This window comes from Drosophila yakuba, chromosome X (genome assembly GCF_016746365.2).
Source record: "Drosophila yakuba strain Tai18E2 chromosome X, Prin_Dyak_Tai18E2_2.1, whole genome shotgun sequence".
Lineage (NCBI taxonomy): Eukaryota > Metazoa > Arthropoda > Insecta > Diptera > Drosophilidae > Drosophila > Drosophila yakuba.
Genome location: NC_052526.2, coordinates 10,506,511 through 10,520,733, shown reverse-complemented (window position 1 = coordinate 10,520,733; position 14,223 = coordinate 10,506,511). Strand labels below are relative to the sequence as shown.

Below are 14,223 nucleotides of genomic sequence, written 5' to 3'. Positions count from 1 at the left end.
TCGTCGTTTGTCGTTTGTCGCTTGTCGTTTTGTCGCTTGTCGTTGCGTCTTTTGGATTGGTTTCCTTGCTTTTTGCACACACACAAAGTGCGTTGTGCCTTCGTTTTTTACACCCACCCACGCCCACTGCTTGGATTGGATTACATACACATATACACATGCACGCGCTCCTTTTTCTCTTTGATATATTTTTTCTGCCTTCTTTTTGTTGTTTTTTTTTTTTTCGTTTGCCTTCCTTCGTTTGGGGACATACCCAGCATCTCTGCCGGCAGCGCTGTTGGCGTCGGCGTCGACAATTCGTTTTTTGTGACTCGTTTTTTTGCGTGTGCGTGTATGCGAGTGTGTGTGTGTGTGTGTGAGTGCGAGAGTGCGTAAGTGTATGTGTGTGCTCGCTAATATTGTCGTCGAGTGTCATTGGTCGAAAGGCAAACGAATGGGAGGAGGGTGGCGCAGAGGGGCGGGGGGGTCTTTTATTAGAACGAGAGAGAGTGGGCAAAAGGGGGCGTGGTGGTGGTGGGCGATAGTAGCCGAATGGGTTTTTGATTGTGTGTCGTCGTGCGCGGGTGTCTCTGTGTGTGTGTGTGTGTCTGTGTGGGTGTCCCTCTATCTGTATAACTGTGTGTGTATGACTCGGTTTGTACGTGTGTGTGTGTGTTGCGTTGCTGGTTTGTTTGTGTCGCAGGGCGTGAGCGAGCGAGATAGCAACAACTGCATGTGCATTGGCGCCCGCGAGTGCGAGCGAGAGCGAGAGAGCGACCGATTGGCAATAGCGAGAGTGCAAAGTGCATAAAAGTTTTTGGCCAGCGAAAAATGGCGACACATCGGGTGGGTCGCAAACGGGCAAGAAGAAGCAGCAGTAGCAGCTAAAAGCGACGCAACGCGACTTCGCCTCGCCGTCCAAAAAAGCAAGCAGCGTTCTCGTTCGTTTGTCGCGCGATTTTATAACCGTTTTCAAAAGCGGCGGCACTGCGAATTCCGCCTGTCGTCCGTCCTCTTCGCACGGAAATTCAGAATGTTGCAAGAGACACCCACGAGAAATAAAAAAATCAAAGCTAAATAAAAATATATATATATGATATATAGCACACCAAAAATACCCAAAAGAACTTTAGTACAAAATGACCAACACTTCGCTATGCAAAATCGAAACCAATACCAAAATTCAGTGCCGGAATAAAACGTAATATGCCATACATTTATGTATTTTAGCCCAGTTAATTAAATTGAACAACATGAACTGCAGCAGCGAAAAGGAGGAAGAAGACGTATTTTAAATAACAGCAATTAAGAAAAACAAAATACGAATTTGAAACAACAAATCAAACAGATCTAACAACAAATAAGGCGGAGAGAGCATTTCGAGAACAACAAATAAATCTCGTGCACACGCACGTGGGCTTGCATGTGTGCGAGTATGCAAGTGTGTGTGTGAGTGTGTGTGTCTGTGAGCGCAACTAAAACAGCATCAACTACAACTACAAGCTGAGCAAAAGCAACTGCAGCTACAAACGCACCGACACCAAACGCACACTAACACCGATTCTAAAGGTAAGCAAATCTAAAGAAATTTGAAAAACATACCATAGAAATTATCGTTAAATATCATTGAAATGTTATCAAAAGGACATTGCCTGTATTACTTGGAAGTACTGTATCCTTTTTCAAAAAAGGATATCCTTATTATACTATTTCTTAATATGCAATCTTTATTGAACCAATAGATAGTATGCCATTTTTAGGTGACACATGCTAGTTTATGTTGCGGGCTTACTTAACGTATACGTAATTTTGTGAATAGGCTATTACATGAATAAAAAAATACTCTATTCTTATTTAAGGTTTAAAAAATTCTTAACATGTTGCCTGCAGAAATAAATTGACTAAATGTGTTTTTCATTAAAAATTATAGGAGCTTTGATTTGAACTTATCAATGGTTGGATTAATAATAACACGTTAGTACGCAGTCCAATTTACATAGCAAACTTGTGTTAAATGATAATTTAAATAAATAAATGTGGATGTGGACTATCATAATAGTAAATAAGCATAAATTTATTTAATTTGGCTGCTAGAGCTGCAAAGCGACTTGCACTTTCGTATTTATTACGATCATGCCACTTGTACCGGTTCCGTGTTCCCTGTCAACTTTTCACTATCTCCATTTGATGAAGTGCGATTTAATTAGCCTATCTGTAAGTGAGATTGCGCATTGTTGTTGCCGGCAAACCTGCTTATCAGGATCTGTGTGTGTCAAAATGTTGCCATTTGAGCATTGGTCGCTAAGTGACCAGGATCTATGAATGTGTCATAATGTATATGACACTTTTGAATTTCGATTAAATATGTTATAAATACATTCTAATTTTTCCTTTACTTCTAGTCTATGTTTTTCATATATTTTTGACAGTAACTAATTTTTTTAATTATGCTTAACTAATGTTGAGCTTGATTTTAATGTTTCTTTTGAAAGTGCTTCGGAAAAAAGTAATTCCTTTAACCATCTTGGCCAATTAGAATTATTTAAAGATCATACTGATCTATTCTTCTATCAAGTTGGCAATACAAAAAGTTTACTTGATATTAAATGAAATTTGAATGTTAAATATTCATTCTTTTTATTGGGCAACTAACGTATTGCCATGCAATTAGTTTTCACTTGCTGAAAACTGTATCATTTGCTCAACATGTTCTCCGAAAAAAAAAAAATGGAAAGAATAAGCAAATTTTGAAATGGCGTTGAACGATAATTTCCCCCTAAGCGCTATGCGCCCATCTTTTCCAGTGATTTCCGAGCTCTTTCATTCAGCCTTGATTTTCCCTCAAAGGAGCACTCCCCGCTTTTTTCCCAGCCATATCTTCCATCTGGATTTTCTCATGAATTAAACAGGTCATTTTGGTTTTATTAATTCTCTTTTTTTTATTCAATCTCAAGGTCGGTTCCGCGCATATAATACTTAAATTGTGTATGCGAGTGTGTGTGTGTGTGTGTTCTTGTGTGCATTTGTGTTGGTGAGCACGTGTATGTTTGTACTTGGTGGAGGTTTTTGCCTAAACATTGATTTCCTATTCGCAGAAGTGATGAACAATAAGTAATAAGTGAAATGTGCACGTATCTAGGTTCTTCATTTTAAAAATGACAAATGACGACACAAGGAATTCAGAACGGTAGCAAGTGAATGAATATATGGGAATATACCTGAATGGTTCCGACGTTCGCCTTTTGTCTTCGCAACCAAGAACCTTTGTCAAATGTATACCTATATACGAAATATATATGCATATATATATATATATATCTGTATATACGTATGTACGCGAGTGGCGAGTCACAGCGGAGGCCATAACTATATAGTCATATAATCGTTTGTTCGTGAGCTGTAAACACAAGCATTGTAAATTTACACCATGCTTATAATTAGCAATAGAACGGCAGTTGACTTTTCCAGCCACAACCTCTAGACACCTTTCCACTCAATTCGCATCTTTTCACTGCAACTCTCTGGTGCAACACCATTTCAGCAACTTAATTCACAATTTACATTTAAATGAAACTTTTCTGGGTTAATGTGCAGACATTATCCGTAATTATTTTATTAATCTGCATACATTTACATGTAACATGACTTCTTGTAAATCGCAAATTTCAATTTATAAAAATGTTTTTGTGTGGTTTTCTTCACTTGATCCGCAATTACATTTTGCAATCCAGCGATTTACATTTAAATCGATGTTTTTAAGGGATATTTCGTGCGGTGATGTGTGAGCACAGTATATTGCTTTGTTGGGCAAAGAAATACGGATTTTTCTCAGTGTTATTGGGGAAGGCAGTCAAGAGACAAAGACCGAATGACAGGCACACCTCCGCCCACTCCGCCTCTCCCGCTCCCAGCAACTGGGCTCATGCTTGGCTGACGACAAAGATTGTCGCTCAGGCGTCCACAATGGGCGCCAGTTTGAGTTGAGGCGGAGATGGAGATGGAGATGGAGACGGAGACGGAGGCCTATGGCTCAGTGCCTCCAGCTCCAGCTCCAGGTGCAGCTCCAACTCCAGCTTGGTAAGACCGATCCGAATGGCCGATCCGACCGCAAGGTAAACAGTGCTAAAGACCCTCTGACACCTGATTACAGTGTTACAAGTGAATGGGTTACGATTTCATTATATCATTGTTGAATTAACACAGATAATTTGTAGAAAATATTATTCGTTCAGAAGTAATTTTATATTAATTAACATAACAAAATGTAGAATGTTTAGATTGATAAAACTTGGCGTAATTACAATCAAAAGCATCAACTGGTTTAAAACGATTTTACAAAACTTTTCGTTCAGTAAAATCAAAGGAATTTAACATTTTCTCCTGGCCCAAAATGGTTTCTACCCATATATCGGCAATTCCCATCCTTTGGTCATTTGTACCTTAAGTATTTGCTCCCCTTTTCTATGCATCAACGCAAAGTGCCCAAGGCGAACTCAAGTTAAAATGAGGTTGAAACACCCAACGCTAGTGGTCGTAAGAAAAGATGGGAAATTGGGGCATATAGAGATGCAATCCAATGATCTCAATCACTCCTTCACTCCTTCACTAGCCAGGACAGTAATAATTTTGCTCGATTTGTGCCTGCCTCCACCTTTGAAGACACCAAGAATGCATGGATGCGACTCGATGATCCCTTGCCCGCGGTGGCATAAAATAAAATAAGATTGCAAAGGCGGCGGCAACAGCAAAACACACGAATCCGCGCAGATGCAATAATGGAGGACATGGGACATTGTTCTCACATCCACAGCCACAGAGTCAAGGTATCCACATCCACAGCCACATCAACCGCATATATATCCATATCCACATCCACAGCCAAGTCCGACCTCGTCATCGTAATTGTTGCTGCCCAGCGCCGGCTCGTATAATCCGCTGACCATCTCATCCTCATCCTCATCCCCATTTCCATTCCCATTCCCCACCTTAACCCATTCCATTCCACCACCCCCGCCAGCCATGCCAGCGTATAATTGCAGAGCAGCCACCGCTGGACAGTGGTTCGAAAACGATTTATTACAACGCTGATCCATAAGTTACAAGCCAGAAACCAGAAAGTTTGGATGGAGCCGAGCATCGTAAACTATATATTATGAATGATTTCTTTGCATGTTTGAGAAATCGATCATCTGCAGACTTGAGTTTGAGCCCAGGCTGCGCAAAATGATTTTGTTTCAAGAACGAATGTTGGTTTACTACTGGCAAGTGTGTGTTGTTTTTTGATGCCAAGACATCAAGCAATGGCCAAAACATGCTGAAAGTGGCCCAGGAAAACCAGCCAAATTCGCCGTAATAACACCTTGGAGTGTGCAGAAATCATAACGATCAAAATAGCCCACTGTGATCCAATGGGCCGCCGCCTCCGCTACCTCACAGCAAGCCACCAGATGTTCAATCTTCCGCTCGAAGTGCTCGATCGAGTTGGCAACAGTTTTTGGCCAGATCGTAATCGTCTCTCGGTTCTCCATCGGTTTGGCTATATGTACATATGTATACATATATCCGATATATATGTGCATATGTATTTGGTATAAGGTAAGGTATAGCTTGAACTCCTTCGGGTCGAGTTCTCCTCTTTGGGTTTGTGCGGCAAAAAGACGCGCAGATGAAGACGACAACTTGGAGCTTATGTGTCAGGTGCGCGTCGTGCCGCGAATGTAACAATTTATTGCACTCGCTTTTGCAGTGTTTTCTTGCCGCTTTTTTTGTTTTTTTTTTTTTTGTTTTCGTTTTTTTGCTCCTGCTGCTGCTGGCACCAAATTGAATTTTCCACCGACTTCAAGTTGTTTTCGGCTTCTTGGTTATTATTATTGTTGCTGTTGTTGTTGTTGCTGTTGTTCATGTTCTTGTTATTGCTGCTTTGCAAAAAGATTCTCTTCAGTTTTGTATTCATCCGTACGGCCACTTATTGTCCAATTTTCATTACCATAACGAACTCAGAAATAAGCCCCGATTAAAGGGCACTGTTGAATGGGGCAATGCGGCGCCCAAAAAGAAGTGGCAAAATATCAATGTTATTACCAGCTGATGCAAGCATGATGCGAATCAGTCGAATATATAAGAGCTATATGTATTGGTACAGGAAATGTTGAAAGCAAATGAATGGCATTGCTAACAAGGCTCAGTGTAGACTCAAGCTAACTCAAAACCTTAGGGGGTTCACACTCTCAATATTTATCTTCTTTACTTCGCAGTAATTATTATAGAGATTAAGAATGAAGTCTTAATGGAAACTTAGGCCGAACTTGCTTATAAGCACAAAATACCCAAAATAGTAGATCATTATTTTTCGATCTAATCGATTTTTTTTTTTGTTTTTTTTCCTTTCCCGCATTTCGATTAAGCCATTACATAGCCTTATGTGTATTAATAATTAAGGCATGGTGTCGACCTTGCCGTCTGGCTGGTCAGAGATCTCAGTTCTCAGATCTCAAAAGATCTTTCACGGCCTCGAGATTGGCTGGCTGGCCACTGTGATCGGTTCCCTCAGACAATGGAACACTTTGATTTTTTCTTGAAAAATATCAATATATACATATATATATCTGCATATATATGTATATACATTTATAGCAAAGTGGCCATACGGCTGCGTCTAAATAATCGTGACTGCCGCAAATTATTAGCATTTAAATATCAAGTTTTGAATAGTTATTTTTAGCAATTCAGTTTCGAGTTCTAAATAGGTGGTTTAAAAAAAAATATATATATAAGTGCAATTATTTGCCAGTCTGTTACATAATATGAAAACTGGCCATTTTGGGTTCCGAATTGCCAATGTTTATACCGAAACAGACGGACGGACATCAGTTTATACGCTTTATGGGGTAGGAAACGGTTGCTTGTACCCCATGCACGAGTACAATGAGACTTTTAACTGCACAAAGGACCCTTTTGTGGCCATGTTGCCTTGCAACGGTACTTTATGGGGTCGAAGGAAATGCCCCCCTTCCCCCTACCCCCTTCCCCCTACCCACTATCAACTATCCTGCATACATTGCAACTAATCTATCCCCGTACACCGGCCGTGTTTATTAACCAGCAATTATACCCCTTTCTTGCCATATCGCATTCATGCCGGAATTGAGGCTTTGGTGATTAGTTTTCGTACATGGAATTGACATCCAAATCAAGGCTTTTTGCCTTCCTTTGATTAAGATCCACTGCATCGTGTGCCAGCGCCCCACTTGTTGTTGTTGTTTTTTTGTTTGTTTTCTGTTTTTTTTTTTTGTATTTTTTGCTTTTGGCAAGAGGGGAAGGGAAGCGGCTCGCAATTCAATTACCATCAGGTGGCTTCTTGTCTGTCGGGCATTGATATCGCCATCTGAGCAGTGATCCAAACAGAATACTTGGGAATCTACACGATGGCCTTAACTTATCTCGTGAGGGCTTCTTTTCCCTATCGCCATCTCTGTTCCTCGTAAAACTCAATCTATTTGTAGCAACTGAGTGGCGTGAGTGGCCCAAACGCACAGCTCTGGTTGCTTCAATAGTGGCTTGAGCTTATAATAAATAATTAGATAAATAGTGAGTTAACTAGCCCATTAGTTTCGCAACTTAAAAAGTAGCAGTTCTTTAAGTCTAAGTAATTTGAAATTTAAGCTGGAATTTGCAGCTTATATACATCACATTGTGATGGGAAACATAACATGTTATATTCTACAGCGGAAATCTATATATATTTATATTTACAATATTTCAACATTATCTATCAGCTCAATCTAAATGACGCATTCATTTTGCCAGCTGGGTTAACTGCTTCGGTTTGATTTGCTTTCTAGATGATGAGGCTATTCGTGTGACGGGCGGTGTGCTTTTGTTTGTCTGGTGGCTGCTGTCTGATGGCTTTGTCTCTATTCTGCCGAATGTTGCTGTTGCTGTGTTGCTTTGTAGCTTTTTGTGGGTTTTTCTCGACTGATGGCGGTATGGCGGCTGCGTCTCGATCTTCTGTCGTCTTCACTTTGCCTGGGCACGAAAGATTAAATGTTTTTAATTTCGGCTAATTTGTGACATGCGCGACCTTAATGGCTTCTTTTCACATAGTAAACCTCGGCATGCTCGGCGTTTAATTGCTCTCTCTCTCTCTATCTCTACAAAAAAAAGACCTAAACCAAAAATAAAGAAAGAAAAGAAAATCATTGTCTCCCAAGTGCATTTTCCATCGTCAAACTGCCCGGTTGACAATTCTCTGGGAAAAACTGGCTGTCGCGCAATGAATTAATCATGCATTTTGTGGCTTGAGAAATTAAGCGCGTTGCAGCGCGTTTTTAATATGCTTTTATATTCAAATTAACACGCATGCCAAACAGTTTCCATGAACGCAAATGCCGTAAAACTGAGCTTTTATTTTCACACACTAATAACATTGTTGGCCCTGATATTATTATGTGAATTATAGGTGGTATAGTCACCTTTTCCGAAATCTACAAAATATATTTAAGGTCACAAACGTATCTTATTTTCACATGTAATATACATACATACATCTATGTTTCTACTCTTATTTTAATGGAATTTAATGGAATTTCGCTGTGCTTTTGGCAAATCAAAGATAAGTAAGGAACCCGCTCTTAACGAGGCAAACTGATGAATGCCATAGGCATAAAGCCAAAGATTTTCGATTGCCCCAGACATTTCCCCCACTTGACCACAAATTTTCCTTAAGACTAAGTTCGCGCCTGGAGCAAGGTCTGCACTTAGAGAAATCTGGCAGGGCAATGAAGAAATTATTGGATTATAAGCTTCACAAATGTTAAGAAGAGATAATCCCAAAGACGAAACAAAATGCCAGCTCTTTAAAATATTGCCCTAACTGATTTTAATTATTTGTTGTGACACCTTAAAAGCTATTTGTTAGGATTAACGCCACTCTCGTGTTTTTGATGCGAATCTTAAAAGTGTTTTCTGTTTTCAGAGGAACTCTTTTTCGAATACAAGGTAGCTTTTCTATTGTGATCCTTATACAGTGAAACAAATTCTTTTCGCTCTCTTGGTGAGAACATGGTGACAAGTGCAGAGCACAGTGGTTCAAAGAATGTTAATTTTGGTAAACAAAACGAAATGTATAAAAACCAGAAATGAAGCCACTTCTCGGTGATGCATTGATAAGCGATTTGTTGCGATCATTCAAAAGTTATTAATTAAGTTTTAAAATTTGAATTGAATACCACTTTGCCCCACTGTGCAGCGCACGGTGCACACTCGTTCGCCACCATTTATTGATGTGGACAATTTGTAATGGCATGCGATTTCCTGCCGACCTGCACAACCAGTCCAGTCCGTCTCGGCTTTCGAGGTCTGGACCCAGCCTGTAATTGAACTCACGCTGGCAGCTGTGAGCTAATGACAAGCCGAGTCCAAGCAAAGCGTATTAGCTGATCCCAACTTTGGCCCGTGATCCGCACTCCATTCGGGCTTTTTTTGTTTTTTTTTTTATTATTTTTTTTTTTTTGCTTTTCCCTTCTGTATCCCGATGTTCCTATTATCGCCGTCCCTTTCCCCTTTCCCTTTTTTCTTTTTTTTTTTTTTTCTTGTATTGCCAATATTCTTCGCCATTATCTGCTGAAAATTGGCACACCGCATGGGACAACACACGAACACAATACTCGTTGATATGTTGATTAGCCCGAGTTTCCACTTTCAATCCATATTAAATTCAGTATATGAATCAAAGATTGGCTTATGCTGTGGCGACCTTCATGATTTGAAGTATGTATAACACACCACAAGAGTAATTTGTCTTTAAATTGCATTTGTGTTTCATATTGTAGCCTTCCAATATCATCAGTTAACACAACTGTTAAAAGTGCAATTTTCTTTAGTACATTTGCACATTTTTGCACAGTGTGCAGTGTCGCTTGAGTACAAAAAAAAAAAAAACGGAGACAGAAAAAGGGCCGATTTCTTAATTATACATATATAATATATGGCTGTCATAGGAACGATGGGACCATCTAAATGGGGCGTGGCTGGCCACTTTTAAGCAAACTTAACCATACGGACCAACAAATGGACATGTCCGGATCGACACGCTTGTTTTTGTGCAGATCAAGAAACTAAAGCCTATAATATGCCATATACCATATTAGGTACCAACAATATATCACTTTGAACTATTATTAGCCCATACCGAAGCCAAGGCCCAAATAAAAGAAAGGTCTAGATAATAATTGTCTGCAAATGACAATAGAGGCTGATTTTCCACAGAGAAAAGTGCGCTTTTGAGGCGGTATTCGTTTGCATTAGATTCAATGAGCATCAGTCATCAAGTTTAACAACTGCAGACGGCAAACTGCAAACTGCAAACGGCAAACTGCAGCAGTAACCAGTTAGCAAGATGTGGCCAAGAGGGGCAAGGTGCATGCTGTGCATTCTTGACATCGGTTCGGTGGATACTGTACGTTTTCGCACTGGCTGTTGTTTAATATTTACACCTCGAACGGGCAAATCCATCAAAATATAGCAACTCGTTATGTGGCAAGACGATGGAGGCGCGATGGAGAGAAGACGATGGCGTAGATGGAACTGTGGGATTAGCGATTCCTCGAGAAGAGAAGAGGGCGTTACCTGGTACCCCAAAAGGGTCGCCGGAAGGAGAGGGCGGACACACTGGCAAAACTGGCAAACTGGCGGGAACATCTCGGACCAAGTTCAGTTTCTGTTTGATTTTATTTAATGGCATGACAAGGTCAAGTCGCCACTACCACTACCACTACCACTACCACTTGGCCAGGCTACGCAGCCTCTCCAAGCGAAGACCGCAAAGCACAAAAATAGGGACACTGTGGAAATCTTTGGAGGAGTAGGACGTGGAGGTGGAGTTGGTGGTGGTGGTGGTGATGGTGGAGGAGGAGGGGCCTTTGAGTGGAGTCGGCAGCTACCTGCCGACTAGCAATCGGTAAAGCGATGAACGCGCAAGTTGGGCCGGGCCATAAGTCACAAAGCAATTACAGTGAATTGCTTTTTACAGGCTCAACTCCGAGTCCGAGTCGCAGGCCGGGATCCCAGCTCTCTACTCCTGACTGCTGACTGCTGACTCCTGACTCCCAACTCCAGTTCCAGCTGCAGCTCCAGCCCAGCTCCAGCCAACTTAAATAAATGGAGGAGCAATAGAGCAGAGCCCAGCGGCATGGACGGCAAGAACGGTCAAATGAATATGGAGGAGCGGGTGGAGCACACTGAGCAAAATGACCAATTTGGGAATAGTGATCTTGTGCATGGCCAAAAGAAGGTGTATTAAGAAGGTATTGCTTGTTAAAGATTGGTTTTTCTCGCTGTGTAGCCTGAAATCATTAGATTTGGGCAGAGGCTTAGCAATAGTCTGATTTCCATTGAAGGTAAATGGTAAATATATAAAAAGAAGTTACGTAGTTGAAAGACTACATTATAATAAAACCAATCTGAAGGATTTGAAAGCATTTTTATGAGGAATGTTTTTGTTAGATTTGCTAGAGGCTTTGATTAATTAATTAATATGTTATTATCCTGTGCACCATTTTTGCACCATTGCATTCGATTCCATCCAATACTTGTTGCCAAATTCGGTACAGTGTGCTACAAGATGTTACCGATTAAAAGATGGATACTCATCCACCCAACGCCAGTGTCCACCCACCGAGCACTGAACCACACCGCACCACACCAAACTGAATTCAAACTAAACAAAAAAAAACCAAACCGAACCGAAGCACTCTTCCTTTTGTCGAGCTGCGTTTGGCCGTTGAGAAGGTGGTGGCGACTAAAAAGCTGTGTGCGAACCCTGGGTTTCATAACACTATAAAGATGAAATTGAAACCGATTACCGCACTCTTGAAAAAAAACGATCAAGTACCACGAATGCTCGCGGACACATTTTACTCATGTAATTTTATTGCGGCTGCGAATGATTGGCAATTCTCGCTAAAAGATAAAGCGAAGGGGAAGGCTGGACCGATGGATGGATGGATGGCCTGGGCGGCTGTACAGATGGACAGATGGACGGTTGGACGGATGGTTGGATGGTTGGATGGTTGGCTGGCTGGATGGATGGATGGTTGGAAAACCAGTTACCGCCGTTGCACAATGGCGAAGCAATGTGATGCGACGGGTCCATGACTGCGGCTTGATAATGCCAAAAAAAAAAAAAACAAGGGGGTTTATACAAAAACGAGCAAGAAAAACAATGGCAAACGAAATCAAACAGTTAGACGAGACACCTGCCATAGAGACTGTTTTTTTTTTTAATATTTTTGTTTAGTATTAACCAATGTATACTACATATATATATGTATATGGTAGAACCTAACCCATCCAATTCAATCACTCAACGGAGGCAGAGCTAGAAAGTATGGCAATCTCGGGCCATCATAAAATGTGCGAATGAGAACTGAACCCGCCATTTCCTTGGCTGTGAGTGTGGCTGTGAGTATGGCTGTGAGTATGGCTGTGAGTATGGATGTATGGATGTGAATGTAGATGTGAATGTGGCTGTGAATGTGAATGTGGATGTAAACGCGCTAACATTCGCATCCGCGTGCAGAGCCGTAGATCAGCAGGCATCAAAAACGAAAACGGAGGGAGAGAGGGAGGGAGGGGGGAGAGACAAAAGCACTTATCTTGTCTCGGGCTCAATAAGCCAACCTGTCAGCAGGAGCGGGAAAGGTAAAGGCCATGGGAATGCAGATGGACGCGGACTTGGACGTGGACTTGAACTGACTTGGAAGAGGGACATCGGCACTTCGCTCTCATCTTTCCCAGCTTGGCTGGCAATGAACCACGTGAATAAAAATGACAATAAATTTCTTAGAATTATTATGCTAAAGCCTTCTAAGTTTATATATGAACAATGTGATTTCTTTCCTGTGTGCAGACGCATACACATTTTGTTGTTTCTCATTCGAATTAATTCGAGTGTATTTAAATGATAGTAAGGCAATTTAATCAACCAAATGCGCCAAATATTCCCTTTCATTGAAAATAATTTTTTTTTTACTTTGAATAACCTTTCCTAAATCAGAAATCCCCGCTCCAGATGATACAATTCACCTGGACTAGGTGTCGTGTTAGACGACAAGCTTGATGCGTCCCGAGATCTGAATGGATTCGAGTGTTTTGGCAAAGGAATCGCGGGGGAGCCGAGGGGTATATGGAAATGCAAATGGAAATGCACAGCATCGATGTGGCAGGCAGGTGAGCCCTGAAATTGCGACTGACTTTGCATTTGGAGTCTGGGTATTTCGAGTCTTTGGCACCGTATGAGGTCTACCCCGCTGAATGGATTCGAATGGATTCGAATGGTTTGGTCATGGACTGAGGTATATTCCTGCTGTTTTCGGTTCACAGCCCTCTGTTGCTGTTCACATTATATGGTCGTTTTGGCGGTGGCGTCTTCACTTCCAGGGCGGAGGATCTATCTCATTGTGAAAAACATGGTCGGTGATACTTTTACGAGCGAATATTACCCGAATATGACGATCACAGACACCCATTGCCATGGCCATATGGCAATTTGTTGCCATCTCATATTCGCATCCTATTGCCGGACACTGCAGGGCTTTTCGTTTTGATAGTGCCGCTAGTGGCTGGTTGCCACGATCTTGAGTCCGATAAAAAGAGCTTTTCGCTCTATCTTTTATTCTACGGGCATCTACGGGATGCATCCATCCTCGATCAGCAGCTGCCCCCTAGGAAACCTTTCAGCTGCCATTTCCGCGATGGCCACATCCAGGCATCTTTCTATGCAAATCTATAAACTGGTAGCACAAGCTTTTGAATTTATATAAAATGTTAAAGTGTGAATTTGACCATTAGATATAACTAAATTGCACAGTGTTCTACAAAACAACTTCTCAGCACCAAAACACAAACGATGGCGTTTCTTCAGTTACACCTGCTGCCGAATGTGGTTCTTAATCAAATCGCTTCGGTTACATTTCGAGCGAGTAGTAATAATATCGATATCAGATGAAGAAGTCGAAACTGAAACTGAAACGTAAAGGACCCGGGACACGGGACACACGGTGTAAGATGAATGCGAACGCACGATACGGTATACGGTGTACGGTAGAGACGAGAAATAACATAAACACAAGAGACAGACCAGACAGAAACAAGGAGAACATGCCCCCTAAAGTATGAAATTCGCATAATTTTCGAGACCGATCTCAGTGGCATGACAGAGCCAGATAATCATTTAATGCCCTCCGA

The 14,223-nt window shown here is 41.3% G+C and overlaps 1 protein-coding gene across 4 annotated transcripts in view; it reads left to right on the top strand.

The window, feature by feature from the left end:
* Positions 1-14,223, top strand: part of LOC6524934 — a 31,090-nt gene that overhangs the window by 629 nt on the left and 16,238 nt on the right. For 3 of the 4 annotated variants that reach the window (XM_039370121.1, XM_039370137.1, XM_039370119.1), the window contains exon 2: positions 1,210-1,548. The gene's annotated coding sequence lies outside the window, so the exon portion shown is untranslated. Of the gene's footprint in view, positions 1-534; positions 1,549-14,223 lie in introns of those variants that run through there. The other variant, XM_039370122.1, reaches the window with a different exon arrangement.